The sequence below is a fragment of the Hemitrygon akajei genome, chromosome 28 (genome assembly GCF_048418815.1).
Source record: "Hemitrygon akajei chromosome 28, sHemAka1.3, whole genome shotgun sequence".
NCBI classification, from domain to species: domain Eukaryota; kingdom Metazoa; phylum Chordata; class Chondrichthyes; order Myliobatiformes; family Dasyatidae; genus Hemitrygon; species Hemitrygon akajei.
In genome coordinates, this window is record NC_133151.1 from 36,248,919 (window position 1) to 36,255,819 (window position 6,901).

Consider the following 6,901-nt stretch of genomic DNA (forward strand, 5'->3'; position numbering starts at 1 on the left):
TTATGCCCGTGTCTTCCACAGTGACGCAGGCGCAAAATGCTTGTCTGTTTATCCGCATTTCATTCTTTTCCACATTACTATGACTATTTTTAGATTTCCTGTTACATTTCATCTATTCTCTCCTCACAGCAGCTTTAGTTGCATTCTATTCGTTTGAAAAACTTGCAGATCCTTTAAATTCCCAGTAATGTTTGCTATAGTATATCCCCTCCCTTTTGACTTTATGCAGTCTGGGCAGCCTTTGTTGCCTCATTCACCCTTTGGGAAAAATCTTTTCACCTTTGGGAATTGTTCCCAAATGTCCATCCATTGTTCTTCTTCCGTCATCCATTGTAGTAAGCCATTCCTGTCAACAATGGTCAGCACCTCTTCCATGCTTGGGTAATTCCTTTCCTTCACTGTAATACTGACTCATCTGCTTTGATTGTTTGCTCCTCGAGCTCCTTGGAGTTTCCATTGGGGCTTCTGTCACAAAGCTTTTGATGGGATAGTGTTGCTATCCACATGCCCAAACCTCCTGCATTCGCATGCGGGCATGCGACCAATCATGTAGGAGTTGAAAATTCTCATGCCTTCAAAATACCTCTATAAACGCAGTCTTTGTTGCCTCCAAGCGACCATCCCACGTTATGGTATTCCAGAATCTTGTTCTGAAAAAGATCTTGCGTAGGTCGCCCAGGGGATAATTGAACCTACCTGAAACACTGCACGGCCAGGCCAGTCCCTTTTGTACAGTGAAGGATAAAATAAAACTTTCAACTGAAGAGCAATTAGTACAGGCTCTGCACTTTTCCTGATTCCCTGATGCAGATTCTTTGTCCCTGTCTCCAAACGCATCCTCACTTCCCTAGTGACCGAAATGTTTTTGCCCAAAGTCCGAGGCTATGACAGGAACTAACTATTAATGAGAATTCCGATCGATAGCCTTGCTTCGGCTCTAGTGCTCTAGGATTCCTCTGCAACTTTCTTCCTGAGTAACGGTGATTGCACTGATTCACCATCATCCCCAATCTCCTTAAACGGGTAGACATCGGAAACACCGCTCCCCATGTTCCTATTCTCTCCTCCAGGTAACCGCTCATTTCTCTTCAATGTCTTCCACGACATCAATAGGTTTCAATAGGTGCATTTAATGCCAGAGAAATGAATACAGTATACATCATGAAATTATTTTTTATTCGCAAACATCCACGAAAACTGTTCAGTGCCCCCAAAATAAATGGCAGTTAAAAGGTTACAGCCCCAAAGTACCCCCCACCCAAAGTCCGCCTTCGACGCTTTAGCAGAGGCAACCAACGACCACACACACCCCCCACTACCACAAGCGAGAAAGCATCAGCACCATCCACCGAGCGCTGAAGCTTGCAGTAAAGCATCACTAAATCACTAACGTCTTGACTATTCAATTATAAACCATTGCTGTCCTTCCCCATGACTGTCACGGCCCTTCAGCTGTGTAATTTTTTAGATGTCTGTATTCCACTGTTGGTAAATCTGCTACCTCACTGATGAACTCACACACGTTCCTCCGCCAAGTACTACTACACCCCACCCTTTGTTCTGTGAGCCATTCCTCTCTCCACGACTGTCCAAACGTCTCTTTAATCAAAGTTCAGAGGATTTTTTTTTCATCAAAATACATACATGTCATCACATAAAAAGCTGAGATGCTCTTTCCCGCACACATACTTAACAAATCTATAGAATAGTAACTGTAAACAGGATCAATGAAAAAGCAAGTTAATCTAAAACAGCAGTGATTAGATGGAAATGAATATAAAAGACAATAAATACGGTGAGAACGAAATATCAAGATATACATTCCTTAAAATGAGATCTTGGTTATGGGAACATGCCAATTATCCTTTTTTTTCCAAGAGAGTGATCCTTGAGGAGTAGGAACTGTTTTGGACCCTGTTGATCCGAGTTTAAGACACTTATAAGTTTTGCCTGCTGAAAACAGCGAGAAAAGTAGTTTGATGATAAATGCTGTTCTGATACGACGATGTTTTATGTAGACATGTTCAGTACTTGGGAGAGCTTTACTCGTGCTGTATTGAGGTGAATCCACTACCTTCAAAGATTTTCCCTTCAAGGGTGTTCTCATACCGGGCTGTAACGCTGCCAGTCACCACACTTCCCACGACACGTATATGTAAGATTATCGAAAAAATATATAGTTGTAACTGCAAAGTTCAAGATAGTTTAATGAATGCAAGGGTAATAGAGAGAGAAATAATTGTCGCTCCGAATCCCATGCAGCATAAAAAAATACAAGATAAAGAATACAACACAACACACAGTAAGTTCCTTTCCAATCTAAAATTAAATGACATCAGATCGGGGCAAAATCTGCTGAAGTGTATTAAGAATCTATTAACAGACTGGAAGCAGGACGAGATAATGATCTTTATTTTTATCTTTCTAGGCTGCATGTATTTACTCTTTGGCCAAGGAAGTGATCAGAGCTTCGGAAACAGCTGGTCACAATCGACATTACTGACTTGTCCGACGGGACAAAATGTCGCATCTCCCCATCACCCTATGCCCGGGACAACTCTGCAGGAATTCCTCATAACCATTACTTGTGCTGAAACACCTCATCAAGTGCTTGCCTTTCACCGCAAGTTGCCGTTATGAATTTAGCAGCTTCAATTTCATTTCAAATGTTAAATGTCTTTATCAGATCCCCTCGCAACCCATTCGTTTCCGAGAAGATCAAAGCCGGCTGCAAAAATCTACTAACTAACGAAATCACTACAACGTCGATTATTTTTTCCCCAGTAGATCTTTTCCGCGCTGTCTCTAACGCCATTGTACAGTGGATGATCTATGGCGCCTAAAGATGAACGCAGCTTCACATTCAATACGTCAGACGGCATTTTGTAATATGAATGTCCTCCAAAGCAACTCCACTGGTTTGCATTATCCATTGAGCAAGCACAACATAGTACTCAGTACACACAAAGCAGAAATTTTATTCGATTGATTCATAATCCCACCCATTCACTGTGGCTCGAGACATGGAGACCCTGCTGTTCTGTGTGGGTCTCTCCCTCCCAACCAGCACTCTTACTCCTAACATAGCTATAGAACCTCTTGGTATTTGACTGACTTGCCTGATCAATCACATATTATTAGACTATCCTCCTGGTTTCCTTCTTGAGAGTATTCTTAATAATTTTTATTCTTATCAACTGATTTGCCCGATTCTGACCTCCTACACCTCGTGTATGCTTCTTTCATTTCTTGAACTGAACCTTTATATCTCTCATTGACCAATGTTCCCTAAACTTGCCATGTTTTCCTTGACTCTAAAATAAACATGCTTTTTCTGGACGGCTGCAATCAAACTATATATTTAAAAAAACTCCCACTTGCCATTTGTTCCTGTTCTATCATACAGATTGTCTTACTCCGCCTCTGCTACATCCAGTCAAATCCACTAAACTTCACCTTTCCTCCAGAATAGATCCCTAAACTGTGAACTTGACCGTACTTTTCCATCACTATCTTCAAACTAAGAATGAAGAAGATACTAACAATTACAAGGGTAAGACGTGGGAATACGAAACAATTCTCATAGAGGAATGAGAATAGGAGAGAGTGTGCAATTTCAAGTTAATGGGAGTCACGATCTCTGAGGATCTATCCTTGTCCCAAAATAACAATGTAGCTATAAAGAAAACAAGACAAAAGCTGCATTTCATTAGATTTTGAAGAGATGTGGTTTCTCAATTAAAACACTCGAAAACCTCTCTCAGTGTACAGTGAAGGGTATTCTGACAGGCTGCATCACTCTTTGGAGGGGATGGGGATGGGGGCGGTTACTGCACAGGATCAAATGATGCTTCCAGAAATTGTAGAATTAGTCAGCTCCACCTTGCGTATCAGCCTCCAGACTACAGAAGATATCGTCAAGTAGCGGTGCTTCTACCCCTCTGTCATACGATTCCTAAAGTGAAATTGATTCCATGAACACTCCCTCACTTTTATAATATATATTATTTTTTGTATTTGCACTATTTTTCATCATTTAAATATGCATATATACTTACTGTTATTGCTTTACTTGCATGTTTTTCTTTCTATGTTATCATGTTTTGGATTTAAATGCTGTTGGTAAGTTAACAATTCATAATCAGAATCAGGTTTATTATCACTGGCATGTTGTTGTGGAACCTAGCAGCAGCAGTTCAATCAATACATAATATAGATGAAAAACTAAAATTATAATGACTATAATAATAATAATAATAATAATAATAATAATAATAACTAAATCAATTACAGTATACGTATATTGAACAGATAAAAATCGTGCAAAAACAGAAAAAAATATACTTTATATTTAAAAATTGAGACAATAGATAATAGGCAATAGTTGCAGGAGTAGGCCATTCGGCCCTTCGAGCCAGCAATGAGGTAGCGTCCAAGGTTTCAATGACCATTTAGGAATCGGATGGCTGAGAGTACGAAGCTGATACCGAATCGCAGAGTGTTTGCCTTCAGGCTTCTGAACCTCCAGCCTGATGGTAACAGTTTTCATATTTCCCAACACATGCCGGTGATAATAACCCCTTCTGATTACGATACAAGGGATTCTTGATCAGCCTGGTGGGTAGGCTGAGGAATGGTAAATGGTGTTCAGTCCAGATGAGTGAAGTGTGGCAATTTGTGAAGCATATCAGAGAAAGACTCTGTGATCGCAGCACAGTCTGTCAGCAAACTGTTCCTCCCCTCCATTGACTCCGGCTGCATTTCCTGCTGCCGATGAAGTGAGAAAGAGAAGCGTTTTACTGCATTTCGGTGTATGTGACTGAAGCACAAAGAACAGATTCAATTCCCACTGAGCCCGTTGCGGCAGCAGTAGGGAGCGCCGGCCTCCGGACAGCGCAGAGTTTCCCAGCTGGTAATGAAACGCAGCAGAAAAAAACGAGCCGAGATCACAGAGAGGGAGAAGTGAGAGAGGGTTTCACAGAACTCTCACCAATGGAAGGATTCAAAGTTGTTCAGAGTAGGCATCCCCTATCAACATCAATGGATCTGATGTTGAGAGGGTGATCGGCTTTAAATTCCTCGGCATACACGTCACCGAGGATCTCACGAGGTCTGTACATACCGGCTGCGTGGTGAGAAAGACACAACAGCGTCTCTTTCACCTCAGACAGTTGAAGAAATTTAATATGGGTCCCCAAATCCTAAAGACGTTCTACAGGGGACCATCCTGACTGGTTGCAACACTGACTGGAATGGGAACTGTACTTCCCTCCATCTCAAGACTCTTCAGATAGTGGTGCGGACAGCCAAGCGCATCTGCTGATGTGACCTTCCCACTATTCAGGACATTTACAGAGACAGGTGTGTAAAAAGGACCTGAAGGATCGTTGGGGACCAGAGTCACACCAACTTCAAACTGTTCCAGCTGTAACCATCCGGGAAACTGTACCGCAGCATAAAAGCCAGGACCAACAGGTTCCGGGACAGCTTATTTTCCAGGCCACCACACCGAAGAATTCACGCTGATACAATCGTATTTCTATGTTATACTGACTGTCCTGTTGTACGTACTATTTATTATATATTGCTATAAGTTGGACATTACACATTTAGACGGAGACTTAACGTAAAAAAAAATACTCCTCACGTATGTGAAGGACGTAATTAATAAAGTCTATTCAATTCGATTCCACGGAAGAGACTTCGCAGTGTAGCAGTCGAATCACAGACGGGAATATGTGCAGATGCTGTAAATCCAAGTAACATACACAAAATGCTGGAGGACCTCAGCAGGCCAGGCTGCTTCGTGAGACTGTAGAAGGGGATCGGCCTGAAAAATTGACTGTGTACTTTATTCCATAGATGCTGCTGCACATTTTCGCTTGTACGAGAGAAGGGAACAAATCTAATGGATCACTAGAGTCCCTGGGTGGGCTCGAAAAACCAATCTTTCGGTTAACAGCCGAACGCGCTCACCGAGACGAGAATTGAAATAGCACGAATAGATAACCTATTTCAATTGAAATGCAACTTCCTGTCATAGCTGCATAATGTGATACATTAGTGTTTGAAAACGCAAGGACGAATATCTGCACCACTCACAAAATTCTGGTGGAACGCCACTGGCCGGGCAGCATCTATAGGAAGAATTACAGTCCACGTTTCGGGCCGAGACCCTTCGTCAGGAGTGACTGAAAGAAGAGATAGTCAGAGATTTGAAATTGGGAGGAGAGGGGAGATCCGAAATGATAGGAGAAGACAGGACGGGGACAGATGAAGCTAAGAGGTGGAAAGGTGATTGTCTAAAGGGATACACAGCTGGAGAAGTGAACGAATCATGGGACAGGAGGTGTAGGGTGAAGGAAATGGGAAGGGGAGCACCAGAGGAAGATGGAGAACAGGGAAAGAGTGATTGTGAAAGGGGCAGAGAGAAAAAAAAGGAGGGAGGAAAAAATAAATAAATAAGGGATGGGGTAAGAAGGGGAGAGGGGCATTGACCTTCGTCTGGACAGTAGAAAGTCAAAATGACTCTATCCGTTGTCGCCAACAGAGAATATAGCAGAGGATGGTTTCGATCCATCGACCTCTGGGTTATGGGCCCAGCACGCTTCCGCTGCGCCACTCTGCTGCAGGTAGTATAGTCAATTCTAGAACTATGAATGATGCGCTTCTTTTAGTGTGTCTGTATGTATGTGTTTATGTCTGTGTCAGTGTTTGTACATGTCTGGGTCTGGTTCTGTGTCTGTATATGTCTGTGCCTGTGTCTGTACATGTCTGGCTCTGGTTCTGTGTCTGTATATGTCTGGGTCCATTCCGTCTTTTTTCCCGTTTCATACCCACGTACTTCACTTTCTTTTGTTGATTCCTTGTTTCTCCTCTTTCCCGTTTTCTCCACCTTCCC

General features: G+C 42.4%; 1 non-coding gene across 1 annotated transcript; it reads right to left on the reverse strand.

The window, feature by feature from the left end:
* Window positions 1-6,556: 6,556 nt before the first annotated feature.
* On the reverse strand, window positions 6,557-6,628 carry trnam-cau (transfer RNA methionine (anticodon CAU)). The gene has a single exon. It is a non-coding gene; the product is annotated as a tRNA-Met (tRNA).
* Between the last annotated feature and the right edge of the window lie 273 nt (window positions 6,629-6,901).